Here is an 8,611-nt window from a genome sequence, read left to right on the forward strand (position 1 = left end):
TTTGAGAAGATGGAGCGCATCCAAGACTCATCTTATTATTTTGATTTACATTATTTTGGTGTTTATAACTGTACAGAACACGCTTGTATTAAAATTATATATTTAATGCACTGGATGATGTTGTTTTCTTATTTACTTTTACTGTGTTGTGATACTTTACATGACGTCCTCCGCCCCAGAACGTTTCCGCCGTTCTTGGTTTTGGGGTGTGACATAGTGACTTTTGAATCTAACTTCTTTCTTGTCTCTAGTAATTGATCACTTAATTTTTTCGCTTCATTGCTAGTAGATACAACAATTGAATCAAAGTAAGTAACAGTTTCATCAAAAGATATTAATTCAGAATTATATGCAGAAATAGGAATATTAAAGGATTCAAGAATATTACGTACCTTTGTTGTCATTGGTGACTTGTCAGTAGACTTCGATACGAAGCATTGCCCACGCACTTCGTAAGTCTATTCTTCGTCTGAATCCTCTTCCATCTTTGCATACATGGCTCCATGTGATGGATTTTTCATCTCTTCATCATCAGAACCTGAAGACCATATTTGATATGTACCATCCGATTCAGTTTCTCCATGAGCTACCAGAGATAAATTCTTTGCCTTTAACTTCACTTCCTCCAGCTTCTCTGTATAATAAGCTTCATCCTTTGTTTTACTTTTCTTTTCTTCCTTCTTTCTTAACAAGCAATCTACTGCCAAGTGATTAGCACCATTGCAATAATGGCAATTAATCCCTGTATCACCTTTTAACATCTTTTCCATTTTCTCCATTTCGTTCTTCGAATCCTTCTTTGCTTCTTTTAGCTTTTCATCCACTCTGTTTTTGTTTTCAAAATTATCCTTCGAATCCGATGACTTGTTCTTTGTATTAAAAGGTTTCTTAAAAAATTTCTTTACTCAATTGTTTGAGTAAAATGCAACAGCCTCATCTTCAGAATTCATCAGAAAACCTTCTTCTTCTTAAGACTTTAATTTTTCACTCTCTTTCTGAACCCTTCGAAATGAGTGCCAATGGTCCACCAAGACTTGCCATTGTTTCCTCAGCTATTTCATTAACCTCATTTTCATGAGATTTCAACTGATTGTACAAGTCATTTAATGTCGAAGTGTCAAAACTCTACTGCTTTTTCATCATCATACTTACACTTCTCCATTCCTTTCAAAGACCCATTACAAAAATCAAGTTGAACTCCATTGATGACCTTATGATACCATACTGATTACAACGGTAGATTAACTCGTTGAATCGATCATACTAAACTTCAATGGATTCAGATTCCTTCTGTTTGAAATCCTTGAGTTCCACTAGACATTGTTTCACAGATGTGATCTTTGTCTTTTCACTGCCTTGAAATTTGTCTTTGAGATTGTTCCAGATTTCTTTAGCTGTTGTACATGTTCTGACATAATTGTACACAACAGGAGGCAAAGCACCTCTTAATTCCCTCATGCATTTCTTCTCAAGTTGTTTTAAACGATTAGATTGATTTTCAACCTCTGAACTGCTTGAAGATTCACCGATTGACTGAACTGTTGCAGGTGGATTTATTTCACCTGAAATGCAATTCCATAAATCCTCATCCAGTCCGTTCAAGTAGTCTTGCATACGATCTGCCCACTGATCGTAGTATTCTGGAATTAGCATCGGAATCTTTGTGGATGATCCAAGTAAATGAGAAAATGATGTCATTGAGTTAAGATTGAACGACGCCATTGTTGTACGGAACAAAACTTCAACAATAATATGAAAACTTTGAGAATTTGAAATCAAATTGTATATTTCATATTAGAATCACACTGCAAACAACCGATTCACAAAAATATTCGCAGAATCAGATCCTAGACCTAGATCAAGAAGAATTTTCACATATAAAAAGAACGGAAACTTTTTGAATCAAACAATAGATTCAAAAATCTTTTTGAACGTATGAAAATTAGATCACAGAAAGGATTTCTGCTCTGATACCAATTGATGAGATTTGGAATCGAGTTTGAATGTAATTCGAGAATGAATTGAGTAAATGATTTCAAAAGAAGAACAAAGAAGTAAATAGAATATTTGATCAGCTCGTATTATGTTTTTGAGTTTATAGAATACAAAGACTAAACTGTAAAATCTCCGTTCCAACCCCCTGAATACTATTACTGATCCCTATTTATAGGAGAGCAAAAGCATAACAATACTAAGGACTAAGAGTTCAGACTTGACTTTATAATGACTTAGTAAAATAACAATACATCTGAAGACCTATATATACGAAGACAACAGAAACTTCGTAACAATCAAACTGACCCTTCGACTATTACAACATTCTAGCCCTTACAAAGAACAATGATAAATTGTTAGAAAATGATAACGATAGTGAAAATACATTTACACATATAGTTTGATTAATATATTTAATCGACAGAGAGAGGAAGAGGGAGAGAAGTGATTCACCATTGTTGCATAATTGATGAAGAAATGATTAGCGCGAAACAGCAACCAAGAATAGGGAGAGGGAGAAAGTAGAAACCGAGGAGGATTTTATGGGCCTTCAATGTGTCCGAAAACCCTTTGACTATAAATTATTCTTATTATTTTTATGCTTTATCACTCAACAAATCAGTTTTTTCTATTAGTTCTATAAGGAAACTAATTAATGGTATTCTAAATCCTAGAATGCATAAAATGCCACACATGCTTTGATTTTTGAGTTGTCGATGTATTCATCTTTTACCTTTGTTTTTCCTGTGCCTCTTAACATCAACTTATATTCTTTTTACTTTTAAAAACATATTTCATTTCACTTCACTTTTATTTATAACATATTGCTAAAATCATCCATGTTGTTTGTCAAAAGTATATGTTTAGTTTATAACTTTTTATTTGTTGCACTTGCACTGTCCAATTTGTTTTGACATTTTAAACATTTTATGTTTTTTTTTTTTACAATTTACTTTTAAACCCTTTTTACTTACAAAATTTTAGTTTCTTTTATGTTTTTAAATTTATTTTATTTTTTCCAATTTTTCAAGATTTCTTTAAATATTTTATAAAATTTCAAAGATTTTTCATATATATATATATATATATATATATATATATATATATATATATATATATATATATATATATATATATATATATATATATATATATATATATATATATATATATATATATATATATATATATATATATATACTATTTTGATGTGTATAAAAATAATAATATAAGTAATAACCTTTTTTGTTCATAAATCAAGCGAAAATAAATTAAGTAATAAGTTTGTATCGGTATATTTAATAATCTTTTCTAAAAGTAGTGGCTTAATAACTCGATATTACAATTTTAGGATTTAGTAATCTATGCTTTTCACGTTTAATAATTTTGTATTAAATAGATTTTTAATAATTTTGTATTAAATAGATTATGTTTCGTACGTTTCAAATTAGCTTATAACCGTTTTCCGATATACAAACAATACGTCAAAAGGTTATGTGATTAAATAATTAAAACGAAGAAAAAGTTAAAAAAATGAACATAACGTTAAAAATATAAATAAAAGAGAAACCTTAAATGTATATTTGAAGAATCCAAAAAAATAAATAATAGATTTTTAAATTAGAAAAATAAAGATTTATTAAACCTTAGCATGAGCGTATACTTGTCATAAATTCTTACAACCGAAACCGTAAACAAAAGTTTTTGGTAGACTAGAATTAGAATCGTGTCTGAGAAAAAAAAAACCCGTAACACAGACAAAACGAAAAAAAATTGTACCGGTTTAATTAACGAAAACTAAAATACTAAAAAAGAAAAAAATCGGTAGTTTTCTTTATAAATAAGAGAGCCTATTTGCAAAAATACTTAAAAATAAAACGAAAACTAAATAAATAAAAAATATATCTAATTTAATCTGAAATGTAGTCTAAACAAACAAATTAAATAATAAGTTTAATTTAAATAATTGATTTAACAGAAAATAGTAATAATTATAAACAAAATTACTACAAAAATAATAAAAGAAAATTATAAAAACAAAACATGATTAGATTGATTTGACTTGGGGATTTTATTAAAACATGAAGGGGCTTTTTAAAAAAACCCTATAGAAACAAGGATGATGAGATATTCAAATCTTTTTCATTATCACGAGTCAGTGATGTCGCCTTGTTATGTTGTAAACAAAAATTGTGATTTTTGTAAAATTGATATTGATAATAGTGTCAATGCATACCAAATATGGTTCAATGCATTTTAATCATGATATAACAACACACAATACAACTATTATGTAGTGTTGCCTTGATTCACACAAAACAAAGGTTAAAATAATTTGAAAATATAAACTTTGGAGAAGATCAAATTAGTGTCTATGCTTTCATTAACGGTAATAAAGTTAATTTCAAAAATGTATTTTTTTTTTCAACACAACATGAAACCATTGAAATATGTAAAAACAACGGTTATTATGACAAGATGCTTAGATACAATGCATTTTTTATTAGAAGTTAAAGACAATTGATTTTAAATTTAATTGAGCATTTGACCCATGTAACTTGTCATCCCGTCAATGTCAGCCTGATAATCTGAAATATAACTGCAACATAAAACACAATTTAATTAACAATAACCGTACTTATGGATTTAAATGTAAATTAAATTTGTTCTTTGACTTGTGAAATTCATCCAAGTATCATTACGACAATATTTGATGATAAAAAACATACAAAGAGAGATAAAGTTGGTCAACTTTGATATTAAAAAGTAGAATCCTTGTAATAAAAGGTATATATCTTTTTAAAATATATTTTTTACGGTTGACCACTACAAAATATAAAAAGATGGTATTATGTCATTAAATGAATATCTTTTTAAATAAATGTTATAAAAATAATATTATTTCATAATAAATTTTTTTTTATAACGTCTTTCTAAAAGTTAATGTAACGTGGAAAGTTAATTTCACAATGATAGGTTACATATTTATTGATAAATATTCAAAAATTTTAAAAAGTATCATGTGATACATTTTCTTTAAATAATATCGATTTTATAGAATTATTAATATTTTTTGATAAAAGTAAAAACTAAATAATTTAACAATGACTTTCTAAAGTTTTTTTTAATGTGGAAAGTTAATTTATAACGATAGTATATTTTGCAAAAAAAAAAATGATCATTTGATACATCTCATTTCGTAAAATTAAAAACTAACATTGTTTTTTACTATTCTAAACTAGGTGTGAGACCCGTGTATTACACGGGTTTATAAAAAAAATTTAATATAAAATTATAAGCATTACATATTTTTTAAAGTAATAATTTTACATAAATACAAAGAATATAATAAATAAAGTAAATAATAAAGGTTGTAGAGCATTTTATTATGAAATTTAATAGGATGATTTACTTTACATATATAAATCTCATTAAAATGTGGATTTTAAATTTAAGAAAAATGAAAAATTTTTAAAAATAACAAATGGAAAAGAAATAATTCGAAAACTCTTAAAAAATAACATGTGTCAAATTTAATGAAAACATGACATTTGACAAAATTGATTTTCATTTATTAGGTTAGATTATTGTATATTTTGTTAAAAAAACTTAATTCTTTCATAAAATTTTGAATTTCTTGTTAATGGGTTTCACTATTCCATAAATTTATGGTTAATGAGTTTCAGTATTCTCTCATAAATTTAAAAAAAAAAACTGAATTCTCTCATAAATTAAAAAATTAAGATATATTGTTAAGGAACTCAATTTAATCTCATCTTTGTATTCCCTGAGTATGTATATTGAAATAAATAAATAAAATAAAATTATAATTCTCTGTAATTAATAAAATATATTTTAATATAGATAAATAATTAAATTTTACTGATCAACTTTTATTTCATTTTCTTTAATCAACTTTTATTTCATTTCCTCTAATCAACTAGATAATATTTTATGAATCCTTCATATTCCATTTTTAACAAATTTTACATTTCTTAAAAAAAAACATACGAATATAACGCATTTATGGTATTTCAACCTTATTGTTATACCTTTAATGGCAAAATAAATGCTTTAATTGATTTTGTAATTTAGGTTTAATGTAAAAAAGAAGAAAATGTCGGAGGACTTACAAGATCCAACCACCACTAAAACGAAGAAAGCAAGCACATAAAGCTCTGTTTTCATTTTTTTTGAAGCCATTGGACCCAATCTTCTTTTTGTAATATTTTTCTCAAACTTTGCAACTTTCTTTTCTGCAACTTTCTTTGATGTCGTCTATACATGATAACAAACACAATATATATATATATATATATATATATATATATATATATATATATATATATATATATATATATATTCATAAAAGAAGAAGAATAATGAAATTCTAGTGTATTATTGACATCTCAAAGAATAATTTTATTTCAATAAATGTTTGAGCGATTTAGTTCTAATAAAAGTAGGCATAAATTGGTGCTAAGATACAATTTACATACCAAAACGATTGGTAGTTGGCAATTTGATTAAAAGTGAATCGACGGCTAACGAATAACTTACGTATGACACATACAGATATATGATCGAGAGTGATAAAATCAAAGAGAAAATCGTACACTTTCATTAGCGTTTTTAGTCGAGTTCATAAAAAATCAAGAAGAAAATAGAAGAAATTTAGTAAACTTATAAGAAAACAGTGCGTTCGATTAATCAAATTGATCGATCGTGAGAGAGAAGTGATTTGCGATTGTTGCAGTGTTGACAAAGATGGAAGAACAATAATAAATTGTTAGAAAATGATGAAGATAGTGAAATACATTTACACATATAGTTTGATTAATATATTTAATCAAAAGAGAGATCAAGAGGGAGAGAAGTGACTCACCATTGTTGTAGAATTGATGAAGAAGAAATGTGCAGCGTGAAACAACTATTTCACGGAGGAGATGGAGAGGGAGAAAGTAGAAATCGAGGAGGATTTTATGGGCATTCAATGTGTTTGAAATCCCTTTGACTATCAATTATTCTTATTATTTTTACGCTTTACCCCTCAACAAATCAGTTTTTTCTATTAATTCTATAAGGAAACCAATTATATGTATTCTAATTCCTGGAATCTATAAAATGCCATAAATGTCTTCATTTTTGACTTGTCGATGTATTCATCTTTTACCTCTGTTTTTCATGTGTCTCTTAACATCAACTTATATTCTTTTTAATTTTCAAAACGTATTTCATTCCACCTAACTTTTATTTAGAACATATTGCTAAAATCATCAATACTATTTGTCAAAATTAAATGTTTAGTTTATAAGTTTTTATTTGTTGCACTTGCACTGTCCATACAATTTGTTTTGACATTTTAAACATTTTAAGTTTTTTTTACGACTTACTTTTAAACCCTTTTTACTTACAACATTCAAGTTTCTTTTAAGTTTTAATTTTTTTTAATTTTTACTTATTATTTTTCATATTTTTATTATTTTTTCTATTTTTTTCAAGATTTCTTTAAATATTTTATGACATTTCAAACCGATTTTTATTCACTCTATTCTGATTGATATATATATATATATATATATATATATATATATATATATATATATATATATATATATTCTAACTATTTTGGTGTGTATAAAAATAATAATATAAGTAATAACCTTTTTTGTTCATAAATCAAGAGAAATAAATTAAGTAATAAGTTTGTATCGGTGTATTTAATAATTTTTCTAAAATAGTTGAGTAATAACTCGATATTACCATTTTAGGATTTAATAATCTACGTTTTTCACGTTTAATAATTTTGTATTAAATAAATTATGTTTTTTATGTTTCAGATTATCTTATAACCATTTTTAGATATACAAATAATACGTCAAAAGATTATATGATTATATAATTTAAACGAAGAAAAAGTTAAAATGTTAAAAAATTGAACAAAACGTTGAAAATATAAATAAAAGAACAACCTTAAATGTATATTTGAGGATGCCCAAAAAATAAATAATAGATTTTTAAATTATAAAGATAAAGACTAATTAAACATTAGCATGAGCATATACTCTTCCTAAATTCTTACAACCGAAACCGTACAATAAAATTTTTGGTTTATTAGAATCAGTATCGTGTTTGAGAAAAAAATTAACCCGTAACACATAGCCAAATCGAAAACAAAAATTGTACCAGTTTAATTAAAAAAAATAAAATACTAAAAAAGAAAAAAATCGATACTTTTCTTTATAAACAACAGAGTCTATTTGCAAAAATATTTAAAAATAAAACGAGAAAAATAAAAATAGAAAATATATCTAATTTAATCGGAAATGTAGTCTAAACAAACAAATTAAATAATAATTTTAGTTTAAATAGTTGATTTAATAGAAAATATTAATAATTATAAACTAATTTACTACAAAAATAATAAAATAAAATTATAAAATCAAAACATTTTTAGATGGATTTGACTTGGGGGTTTTATTAAAACATGAAGGGTTTTTTTTTAAGAAACTCATACAAACAATGATGATGAGGGCGTTAAAAACTTTTTCATTGACGATACATCAATAGTGAGTCAATGTCACCTTGTTGTGTTGTACAAAAAATTATGATTGCA

At 25.6% G+C, this 8,611-nt stretch overlaps 1 long non-coding RNA gene across 1 annotated transcript; it reads right to left on the reverse strand.

Moving 5' to 3' along the window:
* Positions 1 to 4,408: 4,408 nt before the first annotated feature.
* Positions 4,409 to 7,001, reverse strand: LOC128126625 (uncharacterized). The gene is made up of 3 exons (XR_008224594.1): positions 6,881 to 7,001; positions 6,129 to 6,273; positions 4,409 to 4,594 (listed from the first exon to the last, which is right to left on the reverse strand). It is a non-coding gene; the product is annotated as an uncharacterized LOC128126625 (long non-coding RNA).
* Positions 7,002 to 8,611: the final 1,610 nt, after the last annotated feature.

The sequence above is a fragment of the Lactuca sativa genome, chromosome 6 (genome assembly GCF_002870075.4).
Source record: "Lactuca sativa cultivar Salinas chromosome 6, Lsat_Salinas_v11, whole genome shotgun sequence".
Classification (NCBI taxonomy): Eukaryota; Viridiplantae; Streptophyta; class Magnoliopsida; order Asterales; family Asteraceae; genus Lactuca; species Lactuca sativa.